The sequence below is a fragment of the Lathamus discolor genome, chromosome 16, assembly GCF_037157495.1.
Source record: "Lathamus discolor isolate bLatDis1 chromosome 16, bLatDis1.hap1, whole genome shotgun sequence".
NCBI classification, from domain to species: domain Eukaryota; kingdom Metazoa; phylum Chordata; class Aves; order Psittaciformes; family Psittacidae; genus Lathamus; species Lathamus discolor.
The window spans coordinates 8432675-8439714 of NC_088899.1; the positions used below are offsets into that span (position 1 = coordinate 8432675).

General features: G+C 43.5%; 1 protein-coding gene across 1 annotated transcript in view; it reads right to left on the reverse strand.

Annotated features, from left to right (window-relative positions):
• Positions 1-7040, reverse strand: part of B3GALT6 (beta-1,3-galactosyltransferase 6) — a 39002-nt gene that overhangs the window by 23629 nt on the left and 8333 nt on the right. The window lies entirely within an intron of this gene.

Sequence of the window (7040 nt, forward strand, 5' to 3'; positions counted from 1 at the left end):
GGCGAGGATTTATAGGCCTATGGGCAGGTTAAGGCAGCTACAGTGGGTGAGCAGCACACCAGAAAAGAAGAGGAAGGATTCCCAAACCAGGGTGCCCATCTGTACTACCTGCAGGTGTCTGGGTGCTGTGTAGCACCCAGGAATTCCAGAGCCCGTAACATAGCAAATGGGCTTCTGAGATCACATTGCCTTTAATCATCAGTCTTCCTTTTTCTTCCCAAGGGATGTACCACTGCCTGGTGATCAGGTCCCCACTGTGTTTCCTCAGGGATTGCTCATACCCATCACCCCAGAGCAACTCCCTGGGCTAAAACAAGGCTCAGGGTCTTTTGTGGTTGTGCCCTGCTCTCTTCCAAAGGCCAATGGAGCGGAAAACTGTTGCTGGTGCACTGTAATGAGGATAAAGTTCCCCTTGTCACAGCTGGCATTAAAATCAAGGTCATTTTACCCCTTCAAGTTCCTCCTTTTCATCTCAGCCCTTCCCCAAACAGGCATCTGTCTCTTCTTTAGTGACCCTAGCGCTTAGGACAGGACATCCGTAGTGGCTGATTCTACCCTGTTGCAATATTTATGCATCTCTCGCTATCTCCTGCTCCTTGGGACCCTGCAGCTTTCTGATCAGTGCATTTCATTTGTCTCAGGTTTTAGAATTTATTTTGGTGACTCCAGTCCTGATGTCTGAGACTGGCTGAAAATAGTAACTCAGTCTGATCTTATCTGCAGCTATTAGAGACTTCAATTATATCCTCCCAGGACTATCTGTTACTCCTAAGAAATTAGATCTTGGTTATTGTTTTCTTACCCTTCTCCCAGTCCTCATAAAGCTTCCAGCTACGGATTTTGTTTGATGAAGGTTTTCAGGAGCCAGATTGGACTTTGACAAAGTGTAAGATGATCAGGCGCTTCCCTAAGCCCAGCCATGCCTGGATCCCAAAGCCTTTGATAGCTTTGCTTCACAGCACCCTTAGAAGAGGTTATGTTATTACTGACTTACAGAGGGAGAAACTGAGTCACAGAGTAGTTACTAGTTTCATTTTAAGAACTATTGCCACTGAATTCTGTTGAAATAATGGATTCACTGCACATTAAGATTGGGGTATTGCAGCAGTCCCTGTGAAATCAGGGACTAGGAATAGTAAAGAAAGATAGAAAGCTACAACTTTTCTAACTTCTTGTCCACAGCACCTCATAGTTGGGAAAATCCCTGTATGGCTGAAGACTTCCCTAACATTCCCTCCATCCAAACTCAAGATGCAAGGTGTTTTTAGAAAGGGACAGCGTAACATTCACAGAGAAGCCACTTGCTAGGGACCATGAGAGACTAGCTGCAAACCAGGGCAGAACCAGCTGAGGAAGTTGCACACACAGTGTGTGCAGTGTATAAATGTCTACACAGAGATGGAAGGAATGACAAAAGATACCAAAATCAATCTAAGTCTGGGTTAGCTCCTGGCCTCCTTAACCTCAGCAGAGCCATAGTTTCAGGCCTGGATCCACGACACATTTAGAGGGCTGGTTTTCCAGTGCTTGTTTTATTGAGGTCAAGGCAAGGAAAGAAAGACAAACATATTAGACAAGATAAGATCAGAAAGCTTAGCCCCAAAACTCTAGTTCTTAGCACCTCCATTGCTGGTATGTTTGCAGTCAAGATCTACTACCTCTGGCTTGAATCCTTCCCTAAAGTAAATACAGAAAGTAAATATTTGTAACTCTTGTGGCTAGGATCTGTTCTGGATAAATGTTTTTGCAGTGGTTTGTGCTATGATGCTTCAAAGCCAACTGGAGCCATTTGGCACTATCCCAAATCAATTGATCATTAGCAACAACCTTTTCCTCTATTTAAAGACAGTGTTATTAATTCTCCAGCCCCTCTGCTGTTGACATGGGGCATACTCTGCACTAGAGGATCTGTGTGGAGCTTCTCTACTTGTGCAACACTTTAGGCTCCAGTGCTGCACATCAGCCTGCTGCCTGGAAAATAAACACGTGCTGTCACAGGACTCACATTCCCTGGATCTTGGCTGTCAAGCACAGAAGGGAATGACATGGACCACCAGAAGGTGCGGCCTGTGGCCTTAAATGTTGTGTAGCCTCTCTGCCGACTTGCTAAAGCAGGTTGCTGTGCAGAGATATCATACAATCACAGAATGGTTTGGGTTGGAAGGCACCTTAAAGATCATCTGGTTCCAACCCCCTGCCATGATCAGCGATTGCCTTGGCGTCTCCAGGAATCACGGCCAGAGTGATCATCAAATAGTGGCAGAAAGGAATGGATGTGCAGACTTGTGGCTTTTTGAGTTTTCATCAAAGCATGAATCAGTGTCTAGATTTTTCCACATTCTTTCCATGTTTTTCATTGAAACCGATAATGCAAAAAGAGAAAGAGGACAGGATGTGGGAAGTACGGCTGAAGCTTGGATTTTATGCAGTGTTTGTGACCTGGGTATAAAAGCTATGAAGGCTATGACAGCTTGATAATAGTGCTGGAACAAGAGCAGAGCTGTACCACTTCATACCCACTAAGGCACGAAGAAGCATCCCTGCATCCCTGCCTGCATGGACAGAAACAGAAACCCTGGCTGACATGAGCAGGATGCTACGCACGGACAACCACACTGGGACACTGGTGTAGAACCTCACCATGGCTTGCTTGGCCTGGTATGCCCTGGAGTTCCCATTTCCAAGCAGCATTATAGGCAAATACAGAGACCTGGCCTGGTTCTCAGAGCTGCCCTGTATTTCCCTGGAAGTGCTGTTGTACTCACAGGGGAACTGCTTTACTCAGTGGGTGCTGTTCAGGATTAATAAGGATTTTGGAATCTGACTGTGAACAAGTACTTATTTCACTTGCTATAACATGTAAAGTATTGATAACTCATTTTGGCATCAAATGCAAGGGGAATATTTCCATTAAAGATAATGAGAAATTAGTTTCCTATCCCAGAAAATACCCACCTGAGAAGCTCCAAGGTTCAATCAGCGTGTTGATAATTCTCAATACATATTTTTTAAACAACCCAAAAGTTTGTGGAATCATGCACAGATACTGTTTGGAACTGGATTCTTCTTTGGATATTCTGGGGGAGGATTTCCCTTGTAAAGCTAAATTTGACAACTCAAATCAATGGTATTTTCAGCTGATGGAACCACGGAAAGACTTGACTGAAGGGGAAGGGTAGGGGAGAACTGGAGGTTTTGGTTTGTTCTATAAGAAATATCCACTTCACTCAAAAGTTATTTCTCTTCACCTGCCAGCCCTCCCCCAAGAACAACAGAGTCCTTTGATGTGGAATTTTGGGCCAGTTTAACCACAAACATCCACAGACATGAAAAAGTCATCCAAAGATTTTGGCAAATCACAGCTGCATTTTTTTCTCCATAACAGACACATTCAGTTGTCTTTCCACAATCCTGAGTTATTGCAGCTCCCAAATGGTGTCTGAACTTCACTGTCACACTGGCCAAATCAGTTTTAGTTACTTTGCTTTCTCCATTTTGGGGGGCTTCTGCAAAGGTTTGGCCTTAAAAGCAATCATCAATCACATGGAACAGCATGTTGGCTGCAACCTCAGCAATTCCTTCAAAATTCCATCTCTGAATTGGAAAACCTTTGTTCCTTTTCTCCCCAGTCATTCATTCGAGTCTGTATTAAACAGCAGATACTTGTTAGAGAGCATAGCTAGATTTTAATCATAAACAACTGTGTTGTACACTGCCTGGGCTCCTGCTTTGGTATTTCTTTCAGCACGGAACACATCCCAGGATGGGCTGTTAAAAGGCACATGGTGACATCTAGCGACTGAATTGGATAGGGCAAGGAAACAGAAAACTGGAGTTCTAATAGATTCCCTTGCTTCAAAGGTCTCCTTTAATAATAAACACTAAAGTTATTTTGAATTAATTATGGGGAAAAATAAAGGAAGAAAAGTCTCATTGTAAATCCTTGTGGCAAAGATGCAGAAAGCAGCAGGTTCATGATATGCATGTAAAAAGATTTTACATATATGGACAAAAATGCATTTTAAACAAATTGGAATAAACATTTTAATGGTATCAGGGAAAACTGATGGGCAATACCCACGAGGGGATGTCCCTTTAAAATAGTTGAATCTAATCCTCATCTGTAGCTGATTTGCTGCTTCCCAGCTGCTTCTCTGAGGTCAGTAATAAGGTGAGGTCTTTATAAAAGCAGCAAGAAGAGAGTTAAGGGGCTTCTTTTCATGTGGAATGCTTGGGCTCTGATAATGGACATCATCCTGTGGAAGGCATGCTGGGCAAATAGCTTTTCTTTGCAGTCTTCCTGGATGAAAGGTAAGGCAGATGAACTGAAAGGCTTGTTTTGGCTCTCAGGTGGATGGTTGTTGAATAGTGCATCTAAGGTTGGTTGGGCTGTTGCAAAAGAAGATGGGTTTGAATTTAGAAGAGGTGATGTTGCTTGTTCTGTGTTATGGGGTGGGGAAGAAGAAAAGCAACTTTGACACTGCTCTGAAAACTTACACTCAGTCTCTGGTGTTGTGCATGAATCAGCTTAACCCATCTTGCTTGCTTCTCTTTTACTATGTAGGAACATGTTTTGGGGTTAATAACCCCAGCACCTGATGAAAAGCTCTCTGAAGGGCTAATCTTTTCAGCCTCAAAGGCTGAAAAATACCATTGTAACTCACTGAGAAGCTGCTAGAAGTGCCTACATATCCATGATTTGGGGAAATTACAGGTGAAAGCAAACCTGACTATTGTGCTCAGGTGATGGTCTGATGGCTTCGTTCTGTTGTCACAAACAGGATTAAAACCTGTTGGATTTGTACAGTTCTGGAATGTTCCTTTGGAAAGGAAGGTCTTATGATCAGCTTGTAAGATCTGGAAGGCTAGCACCAGCCTCCTTAAGAAGAGCATTATTAGCCTAATGGCACAAAGAACTAGTTTCCAACTTCCTATGTGATCTAGGACAACTTCACTTGAGCTGACTTATTTTCACTGTAGAACTGAAATGCTGTGTGAAAGACTCAGACACCAATTGTCTCTATGTTTTTCTATAATCTATGAATTCTATTTTTAGGCAACTTTCTTAGTTACTGGCAGAAATCTTAACAAATCTCTTCTTTGGTTGGTGATGGGGACAGACTGTTTTGAATTAGCTCCCTTGACTTGCATTATTTGTCCACCTTCTTATGTCCACTTCAACAGCAACTTGATCATTTGTGTTGGAACTAAAACCTCAACATCATGTAGCAAAATAACTCATCCTAGAGTCAAGGTGTTATATTTGTGCCTTTAGATTGCTTGGCCTTGGAGCAACGGGAGTGAGCTTTCTTTGGATGATTTGAGTCTGAAGCAAGCTTTGAGCAATGAAAACTTCTTGTGTCTCAGAGGCAGTAAGCTAAAACTACAGGGTGGGTAGGTCCTAAGTAAAGCAGATAAAGCATAATTTATAGTGCCTTCCAGCAAGCTTGGGGTGGAAGAGCAAAATCCCCAAAGCTGGTCCAATCCACCTGCTCCAGGTTTCCTCCAAAACTTAAAGAAATAGATAGAGACAATTAAAGACTACCAGAGGAGGGCCATGAAGATGCTGCAAGGCCTGCAGCAGCTCTGCTCTGAAGCCAGGCTGAGAGAGCTGGGCTGGTTCAGTCTGGAGAAGAGAAGGCTCCTTAAGGGGAGACCTTAGAGCAGCTCCAGTGCCTAAAAGGGGCTACAGGAAACCTGGAGAGGGGCTTTGGACAAGGGATGTAGAGGCAGGACAAGGGGAATGCCTTTAACCTGCCAGAGGGGAGACTGAGATGAGCTCGTAGGCAGAAGCTCTTCCCTGTGAGGGTGCTGAGGTGCTGGCACAGGGTGCCCAGAGAAGCTGTGGCTGCCCCATCCCTGACAGTGGCAGGGTTTGATGGGGCTTGGAGCACGAAATGACTGAAACTCCCATACAAGACTGAGGCTTGAATAAAGTAATAAGGGATCTGCTAAGATTTGCTGGTCCCCAAGTCTACGCAGCATAGCCAAGGTTACTACTGCGCACAGGTTAGACTTCTGTTCAAGTGTATTCTTAATATTTGAATACAGCATTTGTAACTGACAGGATTTAACTTGATTTACCTTTGGACTTACTATTTCAGCAAAAGAGTTCCCATGTATTCTTTGGCAATCCAGTGCTTTATGAATTTCAACTAGAGCTCAATACCACTGCTGCTGGAGTGAGGTGACTGTGGAATTCTGAATTTAATCATGGACTGTGGGCCAAGATGCAAGCGTGGAATCCAAACCCCCCATTCTGAGTGGTCACTTGGCTTGCCTTAAAAATTCCAGAGCATTGAAATACTTCCTTGTTCCAGTTTCTGTAGACAAAGAATTTCAGACTTGCACTTCTCAAAATGAACAGACACATGTTTACTTAGCAATGCATCTATAAATGAGTCACAAATCTTACTATTTGGTTTGCCATGGTTCTGAATTATACTGTGTACATAAAATACCTGTTACTCTGAGCAACCTACTGCCTGCAACTCCAGAGCTCTCTTTCAAGGGAATGCTACTCTGGACTCCACTTCACTTGAACTACTTGGATGTGGCTTCCCAGGTATGCCTGCCTTCTGCAGAAAGAGTGTCAGGTATGACACCTGGACACTTGAAAAAGGCTTGTGTGCCTCATAGGCTTCCACACTGTGGAAAAATACAAATCACAAGCTGCTTAAGATGTGCTAATTTTATGTAGATCCTGAGATCACAGAATCATACAATGGTTTGGGTTGGAAGGGACCTTAAAGCTCATCTAGTTCCAGCCTCTCCCACGTGTCAGAGGTGACTGTGATACTTTGAGATCATAGCACTAAAAGGGAGAATTACTGTTTGTTTTCTGGTCAGAGTGCACTTTACTACAGACATCTCCAAGAAGAATCACAACAGGTAATTGAAGAACTGCTGGTGAGAACCAGAACAATTCTGATCCAAAGTAACAACTTGCTCTTGCTCAGTGCCATCTGGCGCTCCTGGGTTCAAACAGATCAGTTAGTTCAGCTAAAACCAGAGGTGTTTATCTGGGCCAGAGCCCAAAA